The sequence below is a fragment of the Numida meleagris genome, chromosome 1 (genome assembly GCF_002078875.1).
Source record: "Numida meleagris isolate 19003 breed g44 Domestic line chromosome 1, NumMel1.0, whole genome shotgun sequence".
Taxonomy (NCBI): domain Eukaryota; kingdom Metazoa; phylum Chordata; class Aves; order Galliformes; family Numididae; genus Numida; species Numida meleagris.
In genome coordinates, this window is record NC_034409.1 from 79,878,253 (window position 1) to 79,890,842 (window position 12,590).

The 12,590-nt window shown below is 43.8% G+C and overlaps 1 protein-coding gene across 6 annotated transcripts in view; it reads left to right on the forward strand.

Annotated features, from left to right (window-relative positions):
- Positions 1-12,590, forward strand: part of LSAMP (limbic system-associated membrane protein) — a 958,106-nt gene that overhangs the window by 625,134 nt on the left and 320,382 nt on the right. The gene's annotated exons all lie outside the window — the stretch shown is intronic.

Consider the following 12,590-nt stretch of genomic DNA (forward strand, 5'->3'; position numbering starts at 1 on the left):
TGTTAGTTCTCTGCTGCGAGTTTTTGCCAGCTTGGTGTAGCTGGAGATGAAGGAGCAGATTTTGACCCTGAGGCCTGTGCAGTCCCTAAAGAATGGACAGGGGTGCTGCTCTTAGGATGCAGGTGAGGTGATGTGGGAGTTGGAACACCGCTGGCAGAAGTGCAGCAGGAGGGGCCAGAACCTGGCAGCAGCGAAGCTCGTAGCCTTTGTATTTTGCTCAAGCCTGAAAAGCTGTAAAGGTCAAGGCAAATTCTGGGCTTCCTCATAGCCTTCCCGCAGCTCTGCTCCAGATGTCTTGGTGCTTTTGTTGTTGTTCATTTTGTCTTTTTATAATTTTCTCTTCCTCTTTTTGCTTGTGTCCGTTTCTTGCAGTTTATAGGGAATCGGGGGGGGGGGGGGAGCGGACTTTCCATGTTAGAAAAAAAGTAGCCAGTGCACTTCATGCCCACACGGTGCTCACACACACTTCCTGTGTTTGACAGCAAAATCAATTAATCATTAGGAATCTCCTCCTGGTATCAGCACTGAAAGATTTCCTCTCTGCAGAAGAGAGAGAGTGAGTACAGGAAAAAGGCAAAAAAAAATGTAATAAAACACACGCACACACACACACACACACACACACACACAAAAAAAAAAAAAAACAAACAAAGCCCAGAGATGGAAAATGTTGTGGGTTTTCATTTTCTTTAAAAATGTTCTTTTTCCCTTTCACATAGCCACACGCTCACACCTGCAGAAGTTGACACAGTGATCTGGCCGGCTGGAGCTGCCACTCAGTGCAAACGCTGTGGGAAGGTGGAAAATAGCACTCTGAGGAATAAATGCCCCTAGTGGTCCCGCTTGGGAGGGGTGGATTGTGTGGTCTCCTCTCTATCCCCTGCTCTCTTTTCTCTGTTGAGTGGGAGCATCTCCATGGCGCTCCTCCCTTTGAATTTCCAAAGAGACACGCTTGCCCCTTCCTGCCCCCTGCTTCTTGCAGGGAAAGAACCTGCAGAACTCTTGTCTCTGAAAATTTGACCAAGAGTTTTTCTATGCTGATGGAGAGTGTAAGTCCCCTTCTTATCTTTGGGGATACTTGTCCCCTGTGCTAGTGTTTGCTTCTGATTTAATGCAGTGCTGAGAATGAGCTGTATTCCCAAGCTGCTGTGTGGAAAGAAGGGCAAATATGTCATCTCTGCTAGCTGAGATCTTCAAGGTGAGAGGAGGGATCAAGCGTAAAGCAGGAGAAGCTCACATGAAGGTGACCTGGCGGCTGTGGAGTTTTAGTTTTGTTTGCAGAGAAACCATATGGGTTTCTGTGCATACTGCTGTAGAGAAAGCAATGCCTCTGCAGAATAAAAAAATGACATTCATGGTACTTTGATCCTATATGTCACTAATGCAGCTTCAGCACAGGTTGATGTTAGTCAAACACCATTGCCCTTAGCTGGCCACCCAGCATTTCCAGCTGGAAGAGTGCATGGGCTGACATTTCTTCCTCTGCAGCCAGGGCCCATTCTGTGCAGCCTCTGTCCTTAAAAGGGAGTACTGGCTACAGGTCTCTCCCTGGTGTTCTCAGGAGGCACCAAGCAGAGTGGTTCCTGTCTATCCTTAGAACATGAAATCACCTGAGGAGACAATGTGGAGATGAAATGAGGAAAGCTTAGGTTGTTAAGGTGATTGGGACTTCACTGCAACACAGAGATATCTCTGCTCTGCAGGCAAAATGGAGTTTTTCTGCCTGCTGGGTTGTTTTGTCCTCCAGGCAGCAGAATTCATGTTCTCAGCTTCGCAATTTTTCCTCCTTACTCCCCACTACACTCTGCAATCACTAACTCCTTGGCCCAAGCGCTGGGTGTAGGTTCCCTACTCCTGTTTGTCCAGTGATGAACATGCATTTCTGTGTCCCACCCTGGCGGCAACAACATCCCTTGGGGTGAAAGGGATCACAGCCATTCTCCCTTTTTCCTTTCTCTCCACACACTCGGTGTCCCTAGTGCTATAACCACTATTAGTTCACCAAAATGTCTGAATGAAAATTGCACTTGGCCCCCGCTTTGTAAGACTTCTCAAGTTCATGACCCCGGTTTCTTTTAAAACAAATACACACAGCACAAACATTTTAAGGAGACGTTTGCTGATATAGGCATTAAAATTCAATGGCCTTAACTGCAGGATGTTTGAATTGGAAATTATTTGCTTTCTCTAATCCACCAAATAAGCCAAATAAACCCAAACCGCCTCACTGCGAAGGTGACTCTCGCTTTTTCATCTGTTTGGAGTTGGCTGTGATGATCCTGAGTATTTCTCCATAACCAAAAGGAAATAAAACCCATCCATCTGTGCCGGCAGCTCTAAAAGGCTCTGGTTTGTTCAGGCGGGAGCTATGTGAGGAAAGGACCGTGGCTGAAAGCACCACAGGGAATTAGGAACGCTGAGGCACGATTCTACTTCTGTCTTGGTGAGAGATATTAGTCAAGTTATGAAAACTTGGATTTTTTTCCCCTTCATTCAAGCCTAACTCAAAGGCGTACTGCATAAAAAGGCTCACTGGTGCCAATTTTTCACTCTGCCTGGCATCTGCGGCTGGGGATGGTGTTAACAAAGAAGCTAGTGGTTGGCTCTGTGGCTTAGAAGTCAATTGTACACTAACCTCCATGTATAATTTAAGAGCAGCCTGGGGGAATCCTAGTCCATCAGTTCCTTTAAACTCTACCGTCTGGCCTGAGCCCCCGTTGGCAAAGAAGCGGAGCTGGAGAGCTGTAGTGTTCCAGCTGCACCCTGTATTGCCTTCCGTGCTCCCCGTACCAGGACGGCTGCGGTGGGACACCAGCTGAGAGCATCCCTGTAGGGAGGGTCTCCTCCCCCTGAGGACAGTTGGTGACTCATTGTCCTACCAGCGTGGCCTAATTCTGTTTTGAGAAGAGCTTTAGAGAGAGTATGGATGATCTCAAGATGAATTTTTCGAGTCAGTGCCAGAATAAAAATGCTGTTTTTGTTGTTAAACTAGTTCCTGTTGTTGTTGTTGTTATATATGATTGTCTCCAGAGAAATCATCTCCATTTGAATTTCAGGGAAGATTATTTTTATTTTCTGTAAGTCCAAAATGTACAAGTTTATAAATCAGTAAAGACGGCGCTCGATCTCAGTTCTGCCTGGTCCCTCTGTAAAACTGCGTGCTCTGATTTAATACAAGAGTTGTCTGTCACTGACAATGGATGACTCTACCTAACAGAACTGTTGACGCACAAAAGTTATTTCCATCACATCTACAAGCTTAAAGAATGTGTTTTGCCGATGCAATTAATTTGAAACAAACCCTGTGTATCCTGTAGAAAAAATTAGGACGCAGCAAATCCTGGCAAAAGAATGGCAGCTCAACCTCTTCCCCTGTCAGAAGTGCAGGCAGAGGAAAATAGTTCAAGGCAGCTGGGACTGCCCCGGCCACAGGATTACAACGGCCATTATGAGATGTAGGGGTGCACCTTCTGTTGGATGGAATCACGTCAGCTTGGATGTGTCAACCACAGCATGGGGAGATGGTCCGCTGTCTTGCAGTCCTTAAAGGGCAGTGTATGGCATGATTTTTTTTTTTTTTTTTTTTTTTAAATTTTTATGTCTCCTCTGGGAAGGCAGGAAGGTAGAAAGGCCTGACGTAATCTGTGGCTTGGTCTTCGTAAAGGTCAATGAGTACTGAGCCCTGACCGATTTGAATGTTAGAAGTGATGCCTGGCTGAGTCTTGTGTTACCAGGAGACTGGATTTAGGAGTGCTGGGACTTAACATGTCAGGATGCTTGGCAGCAAGTTCAGGCAGTGCCAAGGCATACGGTATGTTTTATTAAATATCTGCTTGTAATTTAGCCAAGAAACTTGGCAGCCAGCATGTGGTGTCCAAATGGGCACGTGGGAGCATCGAACCACCGAGGCTGATCTCCAGCCCTTGGACAAACAGGAAAGCATTATGAGATGTTAGTAAAAACAGGAACCGCATTCTCCCCTGAGACCCAGCCATTGGTGTGCGGTACATGCCCAATGGCAGGACAGTTGCGCAGTGTCTGTAATGCTCTGTGACAATGCAATATCGAAGGTTTCCATACCAATGTGTTTACTATTAGATTTCCGCATTCACGCTCCCACCTTTCTTGGCTTCTTCTCAGAACTGGAGTGGGAGGACACTGTCAATTATTCTATTTGTGCTCCATCCGCAATCTGAAACTCTGCCCATTATTCTAGGGCAGACAGCTGTTTTTGTTGAAATGAATGGCTGGAAACAAGTTAACAATGCCCACAGTTAAATTGACATAATTAGACTTCAGAGTTAATACCCACAGAGACCTGTGAGAGGAGCTGGTATTTATCATAGCTGTTGTTCTTTTGCAAAGGGATAAGGTGGATCTGAATTAGAGTATAGTAATATTAAAGAAAAAATTACAAACTTGTTGTTTTTCTTTTTTTTTTTAACCACAAGGGTTATCACCTTGCTAAATGGAGAGCTGAAAGATCCCATAGTCTGTGTTGAGTGCTTCTAGATGTTGTACTCCAGTGCATTGTTAGGTACTTATGCAGTCTGAACCTTAGTTCTGCTTTCTGAAATATTTTCTGCATTATCTCTTGGTTTAATTATTGCTTGTTTTGACGTATAGCCCACTTGGTTTTTCTGTATTCACCCTTGTTTTCTATTTCAATATTCAACTTCTTTATTGCAACTCTTTACTTTTGTTACACATCCTAGCTTGTCACGATGCAAAATTTTAGGCCCAGGCAGGCAAACCTATACCTTCTTACATGAAATCTGCAGCTGTGTCCTTTGTGCCTTCCGCTGCTCTTACACAGTGCCCACATAGTGCGTTGCTGTGCTATGCCCAGAGCATGTCGTGTGTTATTGAGTGGCAACTTCACTTAGAATGCATAAAGTAGAACAAAAAATGAGTTGCCATAAAGGGAAGGAGAACATCTTTTAATAAAATTATTTGTTCCCTTACCTGGCAACAGCTCTGAGCAGCCTAGTACTAGCAGAGGTGCTTGAGTTTTTTTTGCTCCTGTGCAGCAATTGTGCAGTGTGGAAGACCAAGCTGTCTGCCTCCATTTGTGTAATGAGGCCACTGGAGGTAGGAGTTGAGACTCAGACTGAGATGCACGTGGAAGGTCTTGAAATGCTCTTAAAACAGAGGTACAATTACAGCGCTTCATATTTTCCTGGAACACTCGCTTTGTGCTATTAGTTTCCTGACAAGGAAGTTTGTTTAATGTTTGATTTTTTTTTATTTTTATTTTTTATTTGTACTGCTGGAGCCAGAGTGTAGTATATCCAGAAGCAATAGAGCTTTTATAGGAATCTCTGCCTTTCAAGCTGGCATTTGCCCTTTCGCAAGCAAAAAAGAAAGAAAAAAGAAAAGAAATGCTGAAGTCTTTACAGTGCCTAGTGAATCCCCCAAGTCAGCTGCAGAAGTCTGAAGGCCGGCAGCACGAGGCAAACTGTAGGTCCCGGCTCTCCTCCAGGAGCATTGTTTGAACACAATGAAAAGGGCTTCAGTTGCAGAAGTCAGAAAAAAAAATCAGTGCTCTGCAAAGACAAAGGCTACCAAAGGATGCTTGTGTTGGGAGCTGCCCTGAAGTGAGGAGATGAGGGTAAGGTTTGGCTTTGCCTCTCCCTGCAGTTCCAGGTTGCTTGGATCCTAGCCCTTGTGGTTGGCTTTGGTTCTTCCAAAAAGCCAAAAAATGTCTTTTATTTTGTAAGGGAAACAGAGAAAAAGAATAAAAAGTCAGTGAGTGAGGCGGGGAAAAGCAGTGAGGGAATTACAGAAGTGCTGCATTCGGCTTCCCTAGGGCCTCCTTGCAGCCCCTATTTCCTTAGGCAGCCTGCCTAGATCCCAGGCAAGCTTGAAACTTCCTCTGCCTTTATAGGGGAGCGCTTTCCCAGAGTTCCTGCTCAGGGTTTCAGTACCCAGTTCTCCAGGGCAATTTGCCACCTGTCTGGCTAACGAGTAGAGATGGGCTCTGTGAGGGCACTCCGGCATGCTGACCTCTCCTGTCTCCATGTTCAAAATGAGGACTTTCAGTCCAAAGCGGCATGTATTGTAGACAAAAAAAAAAAAAGAGAAAGATTTCAGAAGGTTGGACTAGATGGTCCCTGGAGGTCCCTTCCAAATCCTACAATTCTGTGATTCCATGAGAGAGCACGGTTCACTGAGTTTTTTAACATGGGCAATGATTCCAGCCTCATGCAAATTAGCAAGCTCAGCTTGTAGACTAGAAAGGTTGGCTGGCTTTCAAAGAAAAAGAGGAGAAAATGCCCAGGAAAGATAGACCATTCATTACTGCTTGCCCATGACGACAAAGAATATTTCAAGTCTCTGTCCTGCCAGTTGTTCTAGACCCGTTTTTAAAAATCAAAATTCATGTTTTTATGGTGTCTTGGCTACGAGGAGCTGTTCAGATTTGATGCAGACCAAACAGTTAGCAAAGCCTTCATGTGTGGGATAAAACATGGCTTTCTCCCTACCATACTCTATAGCTGACCTTCAGAGTTTTGCCAACTTTTGAACTTTAGGCATAAAGTTAAGGTATCTGATTTAGGTGGATGATCTTTTAAAGTATCTTTGATGGTAACAGTGACAGAATCATCCTGCAATTTGTCTGTCTCTTCATTCTTGCATCATCCAAGGTGCCTACACTCTTAGTTTGGCATCTTCAATGAGGTAAGCTTGGATATAAATGCTAGACGTTCTCTGTGCTTTTGTCTTGTAGGGAGGAAGGGTGCTCTTGGCATTAGCATAAAACTGATATACCTAGCGCTCTGGCTTACCTGACATGGTCTGAGTATCACAGGTATTCAAACTAGCCCTGCTAGGGATGCCTGAACCTCCTGGCCCCCTTGCAGTAATGGCTGCTCGAGGACATTATTGGAGGACATACCAAGATACTTGAATTCCTGCTAAATGTATCTGTTCAGCATCTCTGTGCAACTGTTAAGTTAAATGATAGGCGTCCCATTCCTGTACCCTACAATTGGGGTGCAAGTTTTTAGCTCTTGGGTGAAATGACTGCATGGAGAAAACGAGCTGGCTGGGAGCTGAATGTGAGCAAGGGGCCAGACCACGGTATTTTGGTAATCACAGCTACCTCTACTCACTTAGGACTGAACAACGCCTTGTCATCATTAGCCTCTGGTCTGTCAGTTTGAAAAGTGCCTCTGTAGGGCTAAGATTTCATGCATTAGCATTTGGAAAGAAGCTTTATGCAGGGGCTGGGAGATTTGTGAGAAAACATCCAGTGACCTGATCATCATTCTGTGATCTTTCATCTCTTCTTGTCTGCATTGTAGTGCTGCTCTGTAACAACGTAGGAAATGATCGGCTTCTTTTCTACCCCAAAAAACACGAGTTTCCAGTACAAGATGTATGGTGTTTTGACTTCAGTTTGTTTATTTTTCCTCAGACACAGAGGCAAGCTGATCAACTTGTACAGGAAAAGCAAATATCAACTCACAATTAAGGTCTTGGTGTTTGTCCTGAAAGCTGACCCAAGCATACCAGGTGGCTGCCAAAAGGTCGAGGTGCAAGCTCTGTCTAATCTCTCTGGATCTCAGGCGGGGCAGAACTTTCTTCTGCGAGTTCAGAGCTGGCTGGGGTGTGAGATGGTTTGTTTCTTTCTGTTAATTAGCCAACAGCTGTGGGATGAATGGCTATCACAAATCGCACGGGCTTCCAGGTGTAACATACGCTTCCTTTGCCTTTCCTTTTTTAATGTAAGTGCTATTTGCATGTATGCAATCAGCAAAATACATACAAGCTACTAGAAAAATAAATTCTCCATCTCCCCCCTACTCAAATGTGCAGCACTTGATCTGTGGGAACAAATGCTGAGGAAAAAATGATGTGTGGCAGATATTACATCATTACCTCACTACTGGAAGTTGCTTTGCTTTTTGTGGTGAAGGCATGGAGAAGAACCAGCACAGACTACTCTTAAACTAAGGCATGTTTACGTTTCAGATATTGAGTGCTTATGAGCTGCACTGTATACCACAGACACGAAGAGTAAGCAGTTTGTTGATATGGAAGTCAAAATGCCAGCTCAGAAAGAAAACAGCCAGATGTGTATTAAGCTATTTTTGTCAGGGTTGCTTTGAACTTCATGCCATGTTGAAGAATGTCAAGAGCTTTTCAGTATCAGGCTTTTTCGCTTACATTTTGAAATTAATTTTTAATGGCTGTGAAAGATGAGTGACTATCATCCTCGCTTTCTATCTGAAGAAGACTACTGTTGATTTGATGTGCTGAAAGTGGTGAGAGGAGTAGGTAAGCCTTCTGTTTTGGCTAGTTGGACTGGCATTTCTTTGAAAGCACGGGTGAATTGGGTGTAGAGTCAGTTTTTAGTTGGCTGCCAAGATCACAGTTTTGTTAGTCTAGCAGGCAGCACGTAACCTCTCATAGAGGCTGTACAACTGGGATACATGCTATTGATAATCGCTAAAGAAAGGCCTGAGAAGGCTCTCTGCCAAAAGCACCAGTGCTGGCATTTTACCCAGTGTTACCCTTGGCTTCTTTTCACTGTTTATGAATGAAAAAAGAAAACAAGTTGTCATCTCAAAAAAAAAAAAAAAAAAGATAATAATAACTTTAAAAATTGTTAATGGCTAATGCTCAAGCAGACAGCAGAGGAGACCTCCTAATTCCAAGAAAACTTGTAATGGGATAGTGCCATATGTCTAGAACATATGGACTGATTAAATAAAATGCTTCTGGAGGGGAGGCATTCAGAGGCATTACACCTTGCTTGGCAGCATTTGAAACCAAAATGTAAAAACCATGGTGGATCAGCCCTACCTGCACCACAGACATTTTAATGAGGCAAGTGGAGAGCTAATGGACTACTGATGAAGCACGTTTTAGATATCCATTTAACTAAAGGAAATATTATTGGGCTGTGCTTCCCCAGGAGGTCAGAGATTTCACTGCTTAAAACTGCAAGAGGCATCCCTGAGGGTTATTAAGCCGTAACCCCTCAGGTCTCCCAGGAATGAGCATTCAGCAGTGTACCGTTAGTCTGTGAGATCACGTGGTCTTATTACCCTCCTTTCCTTCAATTTTTGCTATATTCACCTGCTGGATCTTGTCTTAAATTAGGCTGCAAGCTTTTCCTGGCTTTCTTTGTATTTGCATAGAGACGAGTACAATGGGGTCCTGATACTGAATGAGGCCTTTGGATCCTACTATAATACCAATATATGAGTAATGAATAGCTAATAATAATAATAGTGTCTGCTTTGTGCATGCGGTGCTGCTGCTTTCTTTTTTTTTTTTTTCTTGCTCTTATTTCTGTGAGCTACCTCAGCTTCAGTGGCTTGAGCCCACAATTTCTTTTCTTATTTTGATTTTGTAAAGTGGAGTGTCTGCAGCCTAGCAAGCAGACGAACACTGATGTACTGGAGAAGAGCGCAGGTGGAAGAGGGCACATGACAGGTAGCATAGATGTTCAGTCAGGTCAAATAACAGTGTTATACCTTGGGTCTTAAGCTGCGTCCCAGCTGTCTTTGCCAGTGTTTCAGTACTGTCTCTCCTGTGGTTTATTCTGATTCTTGTGACCTTTTCCAGCTCTCTTTCTTGCTTCACAGTTACAGAAGCAGGATGCCAAGGGCAGCTTTACGTAGAAGCCCAGCCCGTAAACAGGGATGGCTTCTCTAAGTGGAAACTGCCTCTGCTCAGAAGAAACATCTCTAGGGACAGACCACCTTTCCCTCAGAGGGAAAAGGCTGGGTAAGCACAGAAGGCAGCCTATGTAAAATGAAAAATAAATCTCCACCAGAATTGTATATGTCAGAGTTAAAACGTTAAAGAAAGAATAAGGTACCTGTGAGCTGCCATCATCTAGCACTGACTACATCTCTGTTCACGTACTTGGTTGCTTCTAGTGGCTGCCTATTCCGGCATGGTCTTGATTACCTAACCCTTTAAATTTGAGAGACAAATTTATTTGGTAATTTTTTTTAGTGCTAAGTTGGATACTTACCTTATGCATCTTCACACACCTTACCTTTGAGTTACCAGTTACTCTTGGATTTCTGTGTTGCCTAATCAGTCTTCATCTTTCCATCTCTGTGAAGACAACCCATCCTTACTGAGCAGGTATGGCTAATGAAGGGTCAGTCTTCACTTCAGCTTGTAATTTCCAGACCAAGTGAAAACGAGGGTACACTGGAATCCTTATACGGAGTCTTTCACTGCAAAGGCCAGTTCTATACTGGACTCTCTATAGCCCCTCTTGCTTCTCACACCCTACCCTTGCATCATTTTCTGATGACTGAGCTGCTGCTTTGGGGCCACAGACCTCTCCAGCATTCCCTTAGGCAACTGGTTGAAGCTGAAAGAGAGGGAGTGATGCCAAAAGGAAACTTGCTCCCCATATACATGTGCATCCACCGCAGAGCAGAATGGGATCTCAGGGAAGCAGCATGGACTTTGTTTTTGAAGACGTGCATGCATGAACGTGTGCCCTTTTTGAAGGGGGAGATGATGCTTTGGTAACACCATAGTCTTCCAGAACCAAAAGCTGTGCAGGGCATTGCCATCTCCTGATTTCAAATGTGTGTATGCTCTGTTGACTGACTTGGAGTATATTCAGGAGATAACCAAGAGTCTGTCTGCAGGGGGTATAGTATAAGGGTGGGTCTTTCCCACTACAGTTTTTGGTTGGAAGGAGACTCTGAGAGGGGTGTAGAAAAGGAAGGAGATAACCCCCAGGAAAGTCAAACTATCTATTTATTTAGTTATGTGTTTTGGGTTGCGTTTTGCATTAATCGCTGCCACACACAGGAGCCCTGTAATTTATTATTGGTGATAAGTGTGGACAGTAGCTATTATTTTTGCTCCCTGTTCTAAAACGTGGCAAGCAGGGACACTTAGATTTATGGAACATGCATTATTCAAATCTCAAGGCCCGATGGCTCAGCATGAACAGCCCCAGCTATTTCCAGAACCTCTCAGTCCTTCCTCCTTTGTTCCTCATTGTTTTTCCTTTCCCTTACGTTTTCTTGCTGTTTTGTTACGCTGGGTGGAATTTTTTCAGACCAGTGTAGCTCCAGTGAAACCACACGAGAGTGACAGAACCAGTCTCATGGGGAGTTTGTGGTTGGATAGATACCTAACTGTTGGAAAGGTGCTGATGGCAAAGCGTAAAAGCTGAGCAGTTTCCTGGGACAGTCTTCTTTATTTAGCTTTTAATATTTGACCTCGCTGGGACTGTTGTAGGGCTGGAACAAAGGCTGTATGTCTTGCCTGCCTGTGCTGGCACTTCAGGCACTACACCTACTTCACCTCTTGTCTCTAGATGTGATCTGTCTCTAAATGTGCCTGAAATCACTCTCATGCCTGCAGTCATCATGTTAACAGGTGGATGTCATGCAAGCAGAGGATTTACATGTCTTCATTCTCTTCTCTGGGTGTACAAACTGTGGTAGCTGGGAGGGTTCTCCTGGCAGAAGTTCCCTCTAGCCCAAGCATGGATTTGGCTAGTTTCTCCCTCCAGCTGCTTGTGACTGCAGTTTAATGAATAGTAAAGAATTTCTGGAGAATGGCAGAGAAATTGGTTTCTTGGAAGTTCCTATTTGCAGTTAGAAGCCAAAGGGGAAAAAAAAAAAAAAACAATCAGGTGTGGAGCCATGGGAAAGCCAGTAAATTTTAAGGAGCCTTCAGACCGGGAGATAAAACCTGATGGTGGTAGCAAAACTGAAAATGAAGTCTTTATCACTGAAGAATAATGTATGGAGGCCCAAAGAGGGCCACAGCTTAGAAAGACAAGAATAGTCAAGTAGTAATACTCAAAGCAGGACTAAAATTTGAGCAGAAAGAAATTCAGTGACTTGATACCACCTGAAGTGGTCCCAGTAACACCTAGTTCACACACATGCTGCTGAAGTGTTACAAGTCTCCAAGTGCGAGCACTTCTGTGCTGTCAGGGGTATGTTTTAATTGAAATGCTGTTCTTTGTGCAGGAAAGGAAATGATCTGTACAAGTGTAACCTTATTTTGTATCAATGTAGTTACATCTGCTGTGGGCTCATAGGATAAAACCACCACATTTTCACACACATTACCCTTATCTTGAATTGTATTTTGCCGTTTAAAGATGCTGTTGGAAATAGGTCATCAGGAACCTGCAAAACAGGATATGGTAGGGAACTGAGTAAGAGTGCCAAGCTATGTGGGATCAGAAAACTGGAATCTGAGGGTTTATTTCCCATGCATTAGTTCACACAGATTTTATCTGCCATTCTGTTAAAATTGTAGAGAGGGGAACTGGGGGACCTAGTTATACTTATGAAAATACGGTATGTGGATAGCCGTCTGCAACTTTACTCAATGCAGTTGTATCTTCTCAGCCCATTTGTGTACCCACTGTTGAACCCTGGTGTTCTTGTTATTTCCGTGCTATATTACAGCAGAAGAAAACTTTCTCTTCTTTCTTTGGAGACTATTAGGATCTGCTCCTAGGGCTAAGAATCTCTTTAAAAACATGTGAGTCATGATGAGAGAAAAACAGATAAATATACAACAGAGAAAATAGCAATTTTGAATCAACATGAATTGGGAAAAATCGATGAGTTTCA